This window comes from Danio aesculapii, chromosome 4 (genome assembly GCF_903798145.1).
Source record: "Danio aesculapii chromosome 4, fDanAes4.1, whole genome shotgun sequence".
In the NCBI taxonomy this organism is placed as follows: Eukaryota; Metazoa; Chordata; class Actinopteri; order Cypriniformes; family Danionidae; genus Danio; species Danio aesculapii.
In genome coordinates this window covers 9,405,233-9,417,981 of record NC_079438.1, presented here as the reverse complement: position 1 = coordinate 9,417,981, position 12,749 = coordinate 9,405,233, and the positions used below count along the sequence as shown (strand labels likewise).

Here is a 12,749-nt window from a genome sequence, read left to right as displayed (position 1 = left end):
CACCGCACAAAAAAAGTTAAAATAGCATCCTGTTCCCTTGAAGGCTAAAGAATGACAGTAACTCTGGGTTTTCCAGCACACTGGTAAGAAAACGGCCGGTTAGCTCAGTTGGTTAGAGCGTGGTGCTAATAACGCCAAGGTCGGGGGTTTGATACCCGTACTGGCCAAATTTTTACTTTCTTATGCCTCAGATGCACTTAAGGGCTCAGCTTGGTCTCACAGACATCCCTGCTGCAGGAAAGCTGTGTCATGGCAGCCGAAATAGCTCAGTTGGGAGAGCGTTAGACTGAAGATCTAAAGGTCCCTGGTTCGATCCCGGGTTTCGGCAAAGCAATGTTGTTGTTCTCTTTTGGGCACAGGGTCAGTTGAATGAAAGTCACCCAAAAAGCCTAGCCGCTTCACCCTTAAGTCCACCTGCTTCCATTTGACCAAAACGCTATCTTTCTCCCAGGTGGTCACATCGCTTCTGGTGATGATTCCTATGGCCTAATCGACAGCACTCTGCTATATATTTAGTACTTTGATTTCCCACTGCGGACGCGCCATCGAATAAAAGAAAACTGTGACTTGATAGGGCTTCTGAAGGATTGCAATGATTAGTACTATACAGAACCGGCAAAGCTGACGTAAGGAAATTCGCTCTAAACCCTCCAGGTGCAACCAGCTTTGCAATAAAAGCCAGTGTGAAAGGCATGAAAACAGAAGTGGATAATGCGGGCATCGATCCAGCTACCTCTCTCATGCATGCTAAGCGACCGTTCTACCATTTAAGCTAATTCCCCTTTTCACAATCAAAATTGAACATTTTAGATGTGGTTGAACAAGGAAAATTTAGATCACATCTGTTCTGCGGTGGCTTCTTTGCCCTGCCTGCCATTTAGTCGTCAAATTGCCTAGAATGGCGTGCTTTTCTTTTGAAGGCCCTACCTAGTAATGCTCCAGTAAATGTGTGAGGAGCCCTGCATGCCGAATGACGAGTTACTCAGAAATCAATGCACATTGGCCTTGCCTTGGATGGACCTTCTGCTACTTTCCTGCAAGGCCAGTTTTTTAATTTATCATCTTCATCTCGGGCAGCAGCTCTACACCATCTTGAGGTTCCATAATGTAATGGATAGCACTCTGCATCCAGCGATCTAAATTCAAATCTAGATGGGACCTGTTTTTTTTTGCCAGCACCGCACAAAAAAGCTAAAATAGGATTCTATTCCCTTGAAGGCCAGAGAATAACAGTTACTATGGGTTTTCTAGGACCCTCAAGTCCAGCTGCTTCACCCTCAAGTCCACCTGCTTCCATTTGACCAAAACGCTATCTTTCTCCCAGGTGGTCACATCGCTTCTGGTGATGATTCCTATGGCCTAATCGACAGCACTCTGCTATATATTTAGTGCTTTGATTTCCCACTGCGGACGCGCCATCAAATAAAAGAAAACTGTGACTTGATAGGGCTTCTGAAGGATTGCAAAGATTAGTACTACACAGAACCGGCAAAGCTACTGTAAGGAAATTCGCTCTAAACCCTCCAGGTGCAACCAGCTTTGCAATAAAAGCCACTGTGAAAGGCATGAAAACACAAGTGGAGAATGCGGGCATCGATCCCGCTACTTCTCGCATGCTAAGTGACCGAAGCGAGATTTATCTCATCTAAAGGTGCCATGATGTAATGGTTAGCACTCTGGACTCTGAATCCAGTGATCCGAGTTCAAATCTCGGTGGGACCTGTTTTTATTTTGCCAGCACCGCACAAAAAAAGTTAAAATAGCATCCTGTTCCCTTGAAGGCTAAAGAATGACAGTAACTCTGGGTTTTCCAGCCAATGGTAAGAAAACGGCCGGTTAGCTCAGTTGGTTAGAGCGTGGTGCTAATAACGCCAAGGTCGCGGGTTCGATACCCGTACTGGCCAAATTTTTACTCTCTTATGCCTCAGATGCACTTAAGGGCTCAGCTTGGTCTCACAGACATCCCTGCTGCAGGAAAGCTGTGTCATGGCAGCCGAAATAGCTCAGTTGGGAGAGCGTTAGACTGAAGATCTAAAGGTCCCTGGTTCGATCCCGGGTTTCGGCAAAGCAATGTTGTTGTTCTCTTTTGGGCACAGGGTCAGTTGAATGAAAGTCACCCAAAAAGCCTAGCCGCTTCACCCTTAAGTCCACCTGCTTCCATTTGACCAAAACGCTATCTTTCTCCCAGGTGGTCACATCGCTTCTGGTGATGATTCCTATGGCCTAATCGACAGCACTCTGCTATATATTTAGTGCTTTGATTTCCCACTGCGGACGCGCCATCGAATAAAAGAAAACTGTGACTTGATAGGGCTTCTGAAGGATTGCAATGATTAGTACTATACAGAACCGGCAAAGCTGACGTAAGGAAATTCGCTCTAAACCCTCCAGGTGCAACCAGCTTTGCAATAAAAGCCAGTGTGAAAGGCATGAAAACAGAAGTGGATAATGCGGGCATCAATCCAGCTACCTCTCTCATGCATGCTAAGCGACCGTTCTACCATTTAAGCTAATTCCCCTTTTCACAATCAAAATTGAACATTTTAGATGTGGTCGAAAAAGAAAAAATAAGATCACATCTGTTCTGTGGTGGCTTCTTTGCCCTGCCTGCCATTTAGTCGTCAAATTGCCTAGAATGGCGTGCTTTTCTTTTGAAGGCCCTACCTAGTAATGCTCCAGTAAATGTGTGAGGAGCCCTGCATGCCGAATGACGAGTTACTCAGAAATCAATGCACATTGGCCTTGCCTTGGATGGACCTTCTGCTACTTTCCTGCAAGGCCAGTTTTTTAATTCATCATCTTCATCTCGGGCAGCAGCTCTACACCATCTTGAGGTTCCATAATGTAATGGATAGCACTCTGCATCCAGCGATCTAAATTCAAATCTAGATGGGACCTGTTTTTTTTTTTGCCAGCACCGCACAAAAAAGCTAAAATAGGATTCTATTCCCTTGAAGGCCAGAGAATAACAGTTACTATGGGTTTTCTAGGACCCTCAAGTCCAGCTGCTTCACCCTCAAGTCCCCCTGCTTCCATTTGACCAAAACGCTATCTTTCTCCCAGGTGGTCACATCGCTTCTGGTGATGATTCCTATGGCCTAATCGACAGCACTCTGCTATATATTTAGTGCTTTGATTTCCCACTGCGGACGCGCCATCAAATAAAAGAAAACTGTGACTTGATAGGGCTTCTGAAGGATTGCAAAGATTAGTACTACACAGAACCGGCAAAGCTACTGTAAGGAAATTCGCTCTAAACCCTCCAGGTGCAACCAGCTTTGCAATAAAAGCCACTGTGAAAGGCATGAAAACACAAGTGGAGAATGCGGGCATCGATCCCGCTACTTCTCGCAGCCTAAGTGACCGAAGCGAGATCTATCTCATCTAAAGGTGCCATGGTGTAATGGTTAGCACTCTAGACTCTGAATCCAGTGATCCGAGTTCAAATCTCGGTGGGACCTGTTTTTATTTTGCCAGCACCGCACAAAAAAAGTTAAAATAGCATCCTGTTCCCTTGAAGGCTAAAGAATGACAGTAACTCTGGGTTTTCCAGCACACTGGTAAGAAAACGGCCGGTTAGCTCAGTTGGTTAGAGCGTGGTGCTAATAACGCCAAGGTCGGGGGTTCGATACCCGTACTGGCAAAATTTTTACTCTCTTATGCCTCAGATGCACTTAAGGGCTCAGCTTGGTCTCACAGACATCCCTGCTGCAGGAAAAGTGTGTCATGGCAGCCAAAATAGCTCAGTTGGGAGAGCGTTAGACTGAAGATCTAAAGGTCCCTGGTTCGATCCCGGGTTTCGGCAAAGCAATGTTGTTGTTCTCTTTTGGGCACAGGGTCAGTTGAATGAAAGTCACCCAAAAAGCCTAGCCGCTTCACCCTTAAGTCCACCTGCTTCCATTTGACCAAAACGCTATCTTTCTCCCAGGTGGTCACATCGCTTCTGGTGATGATTCCTATGGCCTAATCGACAGCACTCTGCTATATATTTAGTACTTTGATTTCCCACTGCGGACGCGCCATCGAATAAAAGAAAACTGTGACTTGATAGGGCTTCTGAAGGATTGCAATGATTAGTACTATACAGAACCGGCAAAGCTGACGTAAGGAAATTCGCTCTAAACCCTCCAGGTGCAACCAGCTTTGCAATAAAAGCCAGTGTGAAAGGCATGAAAACAGATGTGGATAATGCGGGCATCGATCCAGCTACCTCTCTCATGCATGCTAAGCGACCGTTCTACCATTTAAGCTAATTCCCCTTTTCACAATCAAAATTGAACATTTTAGATGTGGTCGAACAAGGAAAAATTAGATCACATCTGTTCTGTGGTGGCTTCTTTGCCCTGCCTGCCATTTAGTCGTCAAATTGCCTAGAATGGCGTGCTTTTCTTTTGAAGGCCCTACCTAGTAATGCTCCAGTAAATGTGTGAGGAGCCCTGCATGCCGAATGACGAGTTACTCAGAAATCAATGCACATTGGCCTTGCCTTGGATGGACCTTCTGCTACTTTCCTGCAAGGCCAGTTTTTTAATTCATCATCTTCATCTCGGGCAGCAGCTCTACACCATCTTGAGGTTCCATAATGTAATGGATAGCACTCTGCATCCAGCGATCTAAATTCAAATCTAGATGGGACCTGTTTTTTTTTTGCCAGCACCGCACAAAAAAGCTAAAATAGGATTCTATTCCCTTGAAGGCCAGAGAATAACAGTTACTATGGGTTTTCTAGGACCCTCAAGTCCAGCTGCTTCACCCTCAAGTCCACCTGCTTCCATTTGACCAAAACGCTATCTTTCTCCCAGGTGGTCACATCGCTTCTGGTGATGATTCCTATGGCCTAATCGACAGCACTCTGCTATATATTTAGTGCTTTGATTTCCCACTGCGGACGCGCCATCAAATAAAAGAAAACTGTGACTTGATAGGGCTTCTGAAGGATTGCAAAGATTAGTACTACACAGAACCGGCAAAGCTACTGTAAGGAAATTCGCTCTAAACCCTCCAGGTGCAACCAGCTTTGCAATAAAAGCCACTGTGAAAGGCATGAAAACACAAGTGGAGAATGCGGGCATCGATCCCGCTACTTCTCGCATGCTAAGTGACCGAAGCGAGATCTATCTCGTCTAAAGGTGCCATGGTGTAATGGTTAGCACTCGGGACTCTGAATCCAGTGATCCGAGTTCAAATCTCGGTGGGACCTGTTTTTATTTTGCCAGCACCGCACAAAAAAAGTTAAAATAGCATCCTGTTCCCTTGAAGGCTAAAGAATGACAGTAACTCTGGGTTTTCCAGCACACTGGTAAGAAAACGGCCGGTTAGCTCAGTTGGTTAGAGCGTGGTGCTAATAACGCCAAGGTCGGGGGTTTGATACCCGTACTGGCCAAATTTTTACTTTCTTATGCCTCAGATGCACTTAAGGGCTCAGCTTGGTCTCACAGACATCCCTGCTGCAGGAAAGCTGTGTCATGGCAGCCGAAATAGCTCAGTTGGGAGAGCGTTAGACTGAAGATCTAAAGGTCCCTGGTTCGATCCCGGGTTTCGGCAAAGCAATGTTGTTGTTCTCTTTTGGGCACAGGGTCAGTTGAATGAAAGTCACCCAAAAAGCCTAGCCGCTTCACCCTTAAGTCCACCTGCTTCCATTTGACCAAAACGCTATCTTTCTCCCAGGTGGTCACATCGCTTCTGGTGATGATTCCTATGGCCTAATCGACAGCACTCTGCTATATATTTAGTACTTTGATTTCCCACTGCGGACGCGCCATCGAATAAAAGAAAACTGTGACTTGATAGGGCTTCTGAAGGATTGCAATGATTAGTACTATACAGAACCGGCAAAGCTGACGTAAGGAAATTCGCTCTAAACCCTCCAGGTGCAACCAGCTTTGCAATAAAAGCCAGTGTGAAAGGCATGAAAACAGAAGTGGATAATGCGGGCATCGATCCAGCTACCTCTCTCATGCATGCTAAGCGACCGTTCTACCATTTAAGCTAATTCCCCTTTTCACAATCAAAATTGAACATTTTAGATGTGGTTGAACAAGGAAAATTTAGATCACATCTGTTCTGCGGTGGCTTCTTTGCCCTGCCTGCCATTTAGTCGTCAAATTGCCTAGAATGGCGTGCTTTTCTTTTGAAGGCCCTACCTAGTAATGCTCCAGTAAATGTGTGAGGAGCCCTGCATGCCGAATGACGAGTTACTCAGAAATCAATGCACATTGGCCTTGCCTTGGATGGACCTTCTGCTACTTTCCTGCAAGGCCAGTTTTTTAATTTATCATCTTCATCTCGGGCAGCAGCTCTACACCATCTTGAGGTTCCATAATGTAATGGATAGCACTCTGCATCCAGCGATCTAAATTCAAATCTAGATGGGACCTGTTTTTTTTTTGCCAGCACCGCACAAAAAAGCTAAAATAGGATTCTATTCCCTTGAAGGCCAGAGAATAACAGTTACTATGGGTTTTCTAGGACCCTCAAGTCCAGCTGCTTCACCCTCAAGTCCACCTGCTTCCATTTGACCAAAACGCTATCTTTCTCCCAGGTGGTCACATCGCTTCTGGTGATGATTCCTATGGCCTAATCGACAGCACTCTGCTATATATTTAGTGCTTTGATTTCCCACTGCGGACGCGCCATCAAATAAAAGAAAACTGTGACTTGATAGGGCTTCTGAAGGATTGCAAAGATTAGTACTACACAGAACCGGCAAAGCTACTGTAAGGAAATTCGCTCTAAACCCTCCAGGTGCAACCAGCTTTGCAATAAAAGCCACTGTGAAAGGCATGAAAACACAAGTGGAGAATGCGGGCATCGATCCCGCTACTTCTCGCATGCTAAGTGACCGAAGCGAGATTTATCTCATCTAAAGGTGCCATGATGTAATGGTTAGCACTCTGGACTCTGAATCCAGTGATCCGAGTTCAAATCTCGGTGGGACCTGTTTTTATTTTGCCAGCACCGCACAAAAAAAGTTAAAATAGCATCCTGTTCCCTTGAAGGCTAAAGAATGACAGTAACTCTGGGTTTTCCAGCCAATGGTAAGAGAACGGCCGGTTAGCTCAGTTGGTTAGAGCGTGGTGCTAATAACGCCAAGGTCGCGGGTTCGATACCCGTACTGGCCAAATTTTTACTCTCTTATGCCTCAGATGCACTTAAGGGCTCAGCTTGGTCTCACAGACATCCCTGCTGCAGGAAAGCTGTGTCATGGCAGCCGAAATAGCTCAGTTGGGAGAGCGTTAGACTGAAGATCTAAAGGTCCCTGGTTCGATCCCGGGTTTCGGCAAAGCAATGTTGTTGTTCTCTTTTGGGCACAGGGTCAGTTGAATGAAAGTCACCCAAAAAGCCTAGCCGCTTCACCCTTAAGTCCACCTGCTTCCATTTGACCAAAACGCTATCTTTCTCCCAGGTGGTCACATCGCTTCTGGTGATGATTCCTATGGCCTAATCGACAGCACTCTGCTATATATTTAGTGCTTTGATTTCCCACTGCGGACGCGCCATCGAATAAAAGAAAACTGTGACTTGATAGGGCTTCTGAAGGATTGCAATGATTAGTACTATACAGAACCGGCAAAGCTGACGTAAGGAAATTCGCTCTAAACCCTCCAGGTGCAACCAGCTTTGCAATAAAAGCCAGTGTGAAAGGCATGAAAACAGAAGTGGATAATGCGGGCATCAATCCAGCTACCTCTCTCATGCATGCTAAGCGACCGTTCTACCATTTAAGCTAATTCCCCTTTTCACAATCAAAATTGAACATTTTAGATGTGGTCGAAAAAGAAAAAATAAGATCACATCTGTTCTGTGGTGGCTTCTTTGCCCTGCCTGCCATTTAGTCGTCAAATTGCCTAGAATGGCGTGCTTTTCTTTTGAAGGCCCTACCTAGTAATGCTCCAGTAAATGTGTGAGGAGCCCTGCATGCCGAATGACGAGTTACTCAGAAATCAATGCACATTGGCCTTGCCTTGGATGGACCTTCTGCTACTTTCCTGCAAGGCCAGTTTTTTAATTCATCATCTTCATCTCGGGCAGCAGCTCTACACCATCTTGAGGTTCCATAATGTAATGGATAGCACTCTGCATCCAGCGATCTAAATTCAAATCTAGATGGGACCTGTTTTTTTTTTTGCCAGCACCGCACAAAAAAGCTAAAATAGGATTCTATTCCCTTGAAGGCCAGAGAATAACAGTTACTATGGGTTTTCTAGGACCCTCAAGTCCAGCTGCTTCACCCTCAAGTCCCCCTGCTTCCATTTGACCAAAACGCTATCTTTCTCCCAGGTGGTCACATCGCTTCTGGTGATGATTCCTATGGCCTAATCGACAGCACTCTGCTATATATTTAGTGCTTTGATTTCCCACTGCGGACGCGCCATCAAATAAAAGAAAACTGTGACTTGATAGGGCTTCTGAAGGATTGCAAAGATTAGTACTACACAGAACCGGCAAAGCTACTGTAAGGAAATTCGCTCTAAACCCTCCAGGTGCAACCAGCTTTGCAATAAAAGCCACTGTGAAAGGCATGAAAACACAAGTGGAGAATGCGGGCATCGATCCCGCTACTTCTCGCAGCCTAAGTGACCGAAGCGAGATCTATCTCATCTAAAGGTGCCATGGTGTAATGGTTAGCACTCTAGACTCTGAATCCAGTGATCCGAGTTCAAATCTCGGTGGGACCTGTTTTTATTTTGCCAGCACCGCACAAAAAAAGTTAAAATAGCATCCTGTTCCCTTGAAGGCTAAAGAATGACAGTAACTCTGGGTTTTCCAGCACACTGGTAAGAAAACGGCCGGTTAGCTCAGTTGGTTAGAGCGTGGTGCTAATAATGCCAAGGTCGGGGGTTCGATACCCGTACTGGCAAAATTTTTACTCTCTTATGCCTCAGATGCACTTAAGGGCTCAGCTTGGTCTCACAGACATCCCTGCTGCAGGAAAACTGTGTCATGGCAGCCAAAATAGCTCAGTTGGGAGAGCGTTAGACTGAAGATCTAAAGGTCCCTGGTTCGACCCCGGGTTTCGGCAAAGCAATGTTGTTGTTCTCTTTTGGGCACAGGGTCAGTTGAATGAAAGTCACCCAAAAAGCCTAGCCGCTTCACCCTTAAGTCCACCTGCTTCCATTTGACCAAAACGCTATCTTTCTCCCAGGTGGTCACATCGCTTCTGGTGATGATTCCTATGGCCTAATCGACAGCACTCTGCTATATATTTAGTACTTTGATTTCCCACTGCGGACGCGCCATCGAATAAAAGAAAACTGTGACTTGATAGGGCTTCTGAAGGATTGCAATGATTAGTACTATACAGAACCGGCAAAGCTGACGTAAGGAAATTCGCTCTAAACCCTCCAGGTGCAACCAGCTTTGCAATAAAAGCCAGTGTGAAAGGCATGAAAACAGATGTGGATAATGCGGGCATCGATCCAGCTACCTCTCTCATGCATGCTAAGCAACCGTTCTACCATTTAAGCTAATTCCCCTTTTCACAATCAAAATTGAACATTTTAGATGTGGTCGAACAAGGAAAAATTAGATCACATCTGTTCTGTGGTGGCTTCTTTGCCCTGCCTGCCATTTAGTCGTCAAATTGCCTAGAATGGCGTGCTTTTCTTTTGAAGGCCCTACCTAGTAATGCTCCAGTAAATGTGTGAGGAGCCCTGCATGCCGAATGACGAGTTACTCAGAAATCAATGCACATTGGCCTTGCCTTGGATGGACCTTCTGCTACTTTCCTGCAAGGCCAGTTTTTTAATTCATCATCTTCATCTCGGGCAGCAGCTCTACACCATCTTGAGGTTCCATAATGTAATGGATAGGACTCTGCATCCAGCGATCTAAATTCAAATCTAGATGGGACCTGTTTTTTTTTGCCAGCACCGCACAAAAAAGCTAAAATAGGATTCTATTCCCTTGAAGGCCAGAGAATAACAGTTACTATGGGTTTTCTAGGACCCTCAAGTCCAGCTGCTTCACCCTCAAGTCCACCTGCTTCCATTTGACCAAAACGCTATCTTTCTCCCAGGTGGTCACATCGCTTCTGGTGATGATTCCTATGGCCTAATCGACAGCACTCTGCTATATATTTAGTGCTTTGATTTCCCACTGCGGACGCGCCATCAAATAAAAGAAAACTGTGACTTGATAGGGCTTCTGAAGGATTGCAAAGATTAGTACTACACAGAACCGGCAAAGCTACTGTAAGGAAATTCGCTCTAAACCCTCCAGGTGCAACCAGCTTTGCAATAAAAGCCACTGTGAAAGGCATGAAAACACAAGTGGAGAATGCGGGCATCGATCCCGCTACTTCTCGCATGCTAAGTGACCGAAGCGAGATCTATCTCGTCTAAAGGTGCCATGGTGTAATGGTTAGCACTCTGGACTCTGAATCCAGTGATACGAGTTCAAATCTCGGTGGGACCTGTTTTTATTTTGCCAGCACCGCACAAAAAAAGTTAAAATAGCATCCTGTTCCCTTGAAGGCTAAAGAATGACAGTAACTCTGGGTTTTCCAGCACACTGGTAAGAAAACGGCCGGTTAGCTCAGTTGGTTAGAGCGTGGTGCTAATAACGCCAAGGTCGGGGGTTTGATACCCGTACTGGCCAAATTTTTACTTTCTTATGCCTCAGATGCACTTAAGGGCTCAGCTTGGTCTCACAGACATCCCTGCTGCAGGAAAGCTGTGTCATGGCAGCCGAAATAGCTCAGTTGGGAGAGCGTTAGACTGAAGATCTAAAGGTCCCTGGTTCGATCCCGGGTTTCGGCAAAGCAATGTTGTTGTTCTCTTTTGGGCACAGGGTCAGTTGAATGAAAGTCACCCAAAAAGCCTAGCCGCTTCACCCTTAAGTCCACCTGCTTCCATTTGACCAAAACGCTATCTTTCTCCCAGGTGGTCACATCGCTTCTGGTGATGATTCCTATGGCCTAATCGACAGCACTCTGCTATATATTTAGTACTTTGATTTCCCACTGCGGACGCGCCATCGAATAAAAGAAAACTGTGACTTGATAGGGCTTCTGAAGGATTGCAATGATTAGTACTATACAGAACCGGCAAAGCTGACGTAAGGAAATTCGCTCTAAACCCTCCAGGTGCAACCAGCTTTGCAATAAAAGCCAGTGTGAAAGGCATGAAAACAGAAGTGGATAATGCGGGCATCGATCCAGCTACCTCTCTCATGCATGCTAAGCGACCGTTCTACCATTTAAGCTAATTCCCCTTTTCACAATCAAAATTGAACATTTTAGATGTGGTCGAAAAAGAAAAAATAAGATCACATCTGTTCTGTGGTGGCTTCTTTGCCCTGCCTGCCATTTAGTCGTCAAATTGCCTAGAATGGCGTGCTTTTCTTTTGAAGGCCCTACCTAGTAATGCTCCAGTAAATGTGTGAGGAGCCCTGCATGCCGAATGACGAGTTACTCAGAAATCAATGCACATTGGCCTTGCCTTGGATGGACCTTCTGCTACTTTCCTGCAAGGCCAGTTTTTTAATTCATCATCTTCATCTCGGGCAGCAGCTCTACACCATCTTGAGGTTCCATAATGTAATGGATAGCACTCTGCATCCAGCGATCTAAATTCAAATCTAGATGGGACCTGTTTTTTTTTTTTGCCAGCACCGCACAAAAAAGCTAAAATAGGATTCTATTCCCTTGAAGGCCAGAGAATAACAGTTACTATGGGTTTTCTAGGACCCTCAAGTCCAGCTGCTTCACCCTCAAGTCCACCTGCTTCCATTTGACCAAAACGCTATCTTTCTCCCAGGTGGTCACATTTTTTTTTTCTTTTATTATACTGTTCAAAATTCATACAATTCACTTATTTATACAGATTACACTTAAGACAAAACATTAAAAAGGTCCATTTTACATCATAGCTTCACAACAATGTGTGTTTTTTTTTTTACATAAAATGTTGCAAGTAGTGTTCCTTAAAAGGTAAAATCACATTTTAAAAAAGACATTTAAAATCTTTGTGACTTCTTGAGTAAAAACATCATAAAAAGCCTCCTGCATTTCCTCTAACTTAAAATAATAAAATAGACATTCAAAATATTTCTCCACCTTCCTCTTAAACACATTCCACACATTTAATAAAACTTTTTCCTTTTTTGCTACAACTCTTCTCTCCCATATTGCACTTTTCATTAAAATCACAAGTAAATTTATGAGCTTTTTATTATCACATTCTTTGTTCAGCCCCAACAGTAACACCTTTTCCCACTCAAGATTGTCGTCTCTTTCTCCTTTCAAAGTTAAAATCATGTTTTTGCATTTCTCATTAAAATCTTTTAACTCATTACAATATAAAAACAAGTGTAAAAATCCTTCATCTGCATCTTGACATACTTTACATGTGAGACTTTCCTCCATCCCTATTTTGTTTAAAATGACATCTGTAAACACTGCTTTACTCCTGATAAAATATTCTAAATTCTCCAGTTTTGATTGTACAAATTTGCCATTTATATTAGCCCAAATATTGTCTTCATTTACATCTTTAAACAGCCGTATCCAGTACTGATTTGCACCAGGTTTCTTAAAAACCCCATCTCTAAAAAACCCATAAATCATTTTCACTGTACAATCTTTAAAATCCCACCATTTCTCTCCAAATCTTACCCTCACATCTTTACTTGGTTTATTTTCTTCCATGTTTTCTATTCTTGTTAACCATTCTGCAGGTATGGCATTTTTAATTATGTCGTATTCCTTTATTAAGTCTTGTCTGTTAAAATCCTCCTTCGCTTCATCC

General features: G+C 44.4%; 19 non-coding genes across 19 annotated transcripts; all 19 read left to right on the top strand.

The window, feature by feature from the left end:
* Positions 1-93: 93 nt before the first annotated feature.
* Positions 94-167, top strand: trnai-aau (transfer RNA isoleucine (anticodon AAU)). The gene has a single exon. It is a non-coding gene; the product is annotated as a tRNA-Ile (tRNA).
* An 88-nt stretch (positions 168-255) lies between these two features.
* trnaf-gaa (transfer RNA phenylalanine (anticodon GAA)) lies at positions 256-328 on the top strand. The gene has a single exon. It is a non-coding gene; the product is annotated as a tRNA-Phe (tRNA).
* A 1,322-nt stretch (positions 329-1,650) lies between these two features.
* Positions 1,651-1,722, top strand: trnaq-cug (transfer RNA glutamine (anticodon CUG)). Its single transcript has one exon. It is a non-coding gene; the product is annotated as a tRNA-Gln (tRNA).
* A 108-nt stretch (positions 1,723-1,830) lies between these two features.
* trnai-aau (transfer RNA isoleucine (anticodon AAU)) lies at positions 1,831-1,904 on the top strand. Its single transcript has one exon. It is a non-coding gene; the product is annotated as a tRNA-Ile (tRNA).
* Positions 1,905-1,992: 88 nt separating this feature from the next.
* trnaf-gaa (transfer RNA phenylalanine (anticodon GAA)) lies at positions 1,993-2,065 on the top strand. The gene has a single exon. It is a non-coding gene; the product is annotated as a tRNA-Phe (tRNA).
* Positions 2,066-3,389: 1,324 nt separating this feature from the next.
* trnaq-cug (transfer RNA glutamine (anticodon CUG)) lies at positions 3,390-3,461 on the top strand. Its single transcript has one exon. It is a non-coding gene; the product is annotated as a tRNA-Gln (tRNA).
* A 109-nt stretch (positions 3,462-3,570) lies between these two features.
* Positions 3,571-3,644, top strand: trnai-aau (transfer RNA isoleucine (anticodon AAU)). The gene has a single exon. It is a non-coding gene; the product is annotated as a tRNA-Ile (tRNA).
* Positions 3,645-3,732: 88 nt separating this feature from the next.
* Positions 3,733-3,805, top strand: trnaf-gaa (transfer RNA phenylalanine (anticodon GAA)). Its single transcript has one exon. It is a non-coding gene; the product is annotated as a tRNA-Phe (tRNA).
* Positions 3,806-5,128: 1,323 nt separating this feature from the next.
* trnaq-cug (transfer RNA glutamine (anticodon CUG)) lies at positions 5,129-5,200 on the top strand. Its single transcript has one exon. It is a non-coding gene; the product is annotated as a tRNA-Gln (tRNA).
* Positions 5,201-5,309: 109 nt separating this feature from the next.
* Positions 5,310-5,383, top strand: trnai-aau (transfer RNA isoleucine (anticodon AAU)). Its single transcript has one exon. It is a non-coding gene; the product is annotated as a tRNA-Ile (tRNA).
* An 88-nt stretch (positions 5,384-5,471) lies between these two features.
* On the top strand, positions 5,472-5,544 carry trnaf-gaa (transfer RNA phenylalanine (anticodon GAA)). The gene has a single exon. It is a non-coding gene; the product is annotated as a tRNA-Phe (tRNA).
* Positions 5,545-6,867: 1,323 nt separating this feature from the next.
* On the top strand, positions 6,868-6,939 carry trnaq-cug (transfer RNA glutamine (anticodon CUG)). Its single transcript has one exon. It is a non-coding gene; the product is annotated as a tRNA-Gln (tRNA).
* Positions 6,940-7,047: 108 nt separating this feature from the next.
* Positions 7,048-7,121, top strand: trnai-aau (transfer RNA isoleucine (anticodon AAU)). The gene has a single exon. It is a non-coding gene; the product is annotated as a tRNA-Ile (tRNA).
* Positions 7,122-7,209: 88 nt separating this feature from the next.
* trnaf-gaa (transfer RNA phenylalanine (anticodon GAA)) lies at positions 7,210-7,282 on the top strand. Its single transcript has one exon. It is a non-coding gene; the product is annotated as a tRNA-Phe (tRNA).
* Positions 7,283-8,606: 1,324 nt separating this feature from the next.
* trnaq-cug (transfer RNA glutamine (anticodon CUG)) lies at positions 8,607-8,678 on the top strand. Its single transcript has one exon. It is a non-coding gene; the product is annotated as a tRNA-Gln (tRNA).
* A 271-nt stretch (positions 8,679-8,949) lies between these two features.
* trnaf-gaa (transfer RNA phenylalanine (anticodon GAA)) lies at positions 8,950-9,022 on the top strand. Its single transcript has one exon. It is a non-coding gene; the product is annotated as a tRNA-Phe (tRNA).
* Positions 9,023-10,344: 1,322 nt separating this feature from the next.
* trnaq-cug (transfer RNA glutamine (anticodon CUG)) lies at positions 10,345-10,416 on the top strand. The gene has a single exon. It is a non-coding gene; the product is annotated as a tRNA-Gln (tRNA).
* A 109-nt stretch (positions 10,417-10,525) lies between these two features.
* Positions 10,526-10,599, top strand: trnai-aau (transfer RNA isoleucine (anticodon AAU)). The gene has a single exon. It is a non-coding gene; the product is annotated as a tRNA-Ile (tRNA).
* An 88-nt stretch (positions 10,600-10,687) lies between these two features.
* On the top strand, positions 10,688-10,760 carry trnaf-gaa (transfer RNA phenylalanine (anticodon GAA)). The gene has a single exon. It is a non-coding gene; the product is annotated as a tRNA-Phe (tRNA).
* The last annotated feature ends 1,989 nt before the right edge of the window (positions 10,761-12,749 follow it).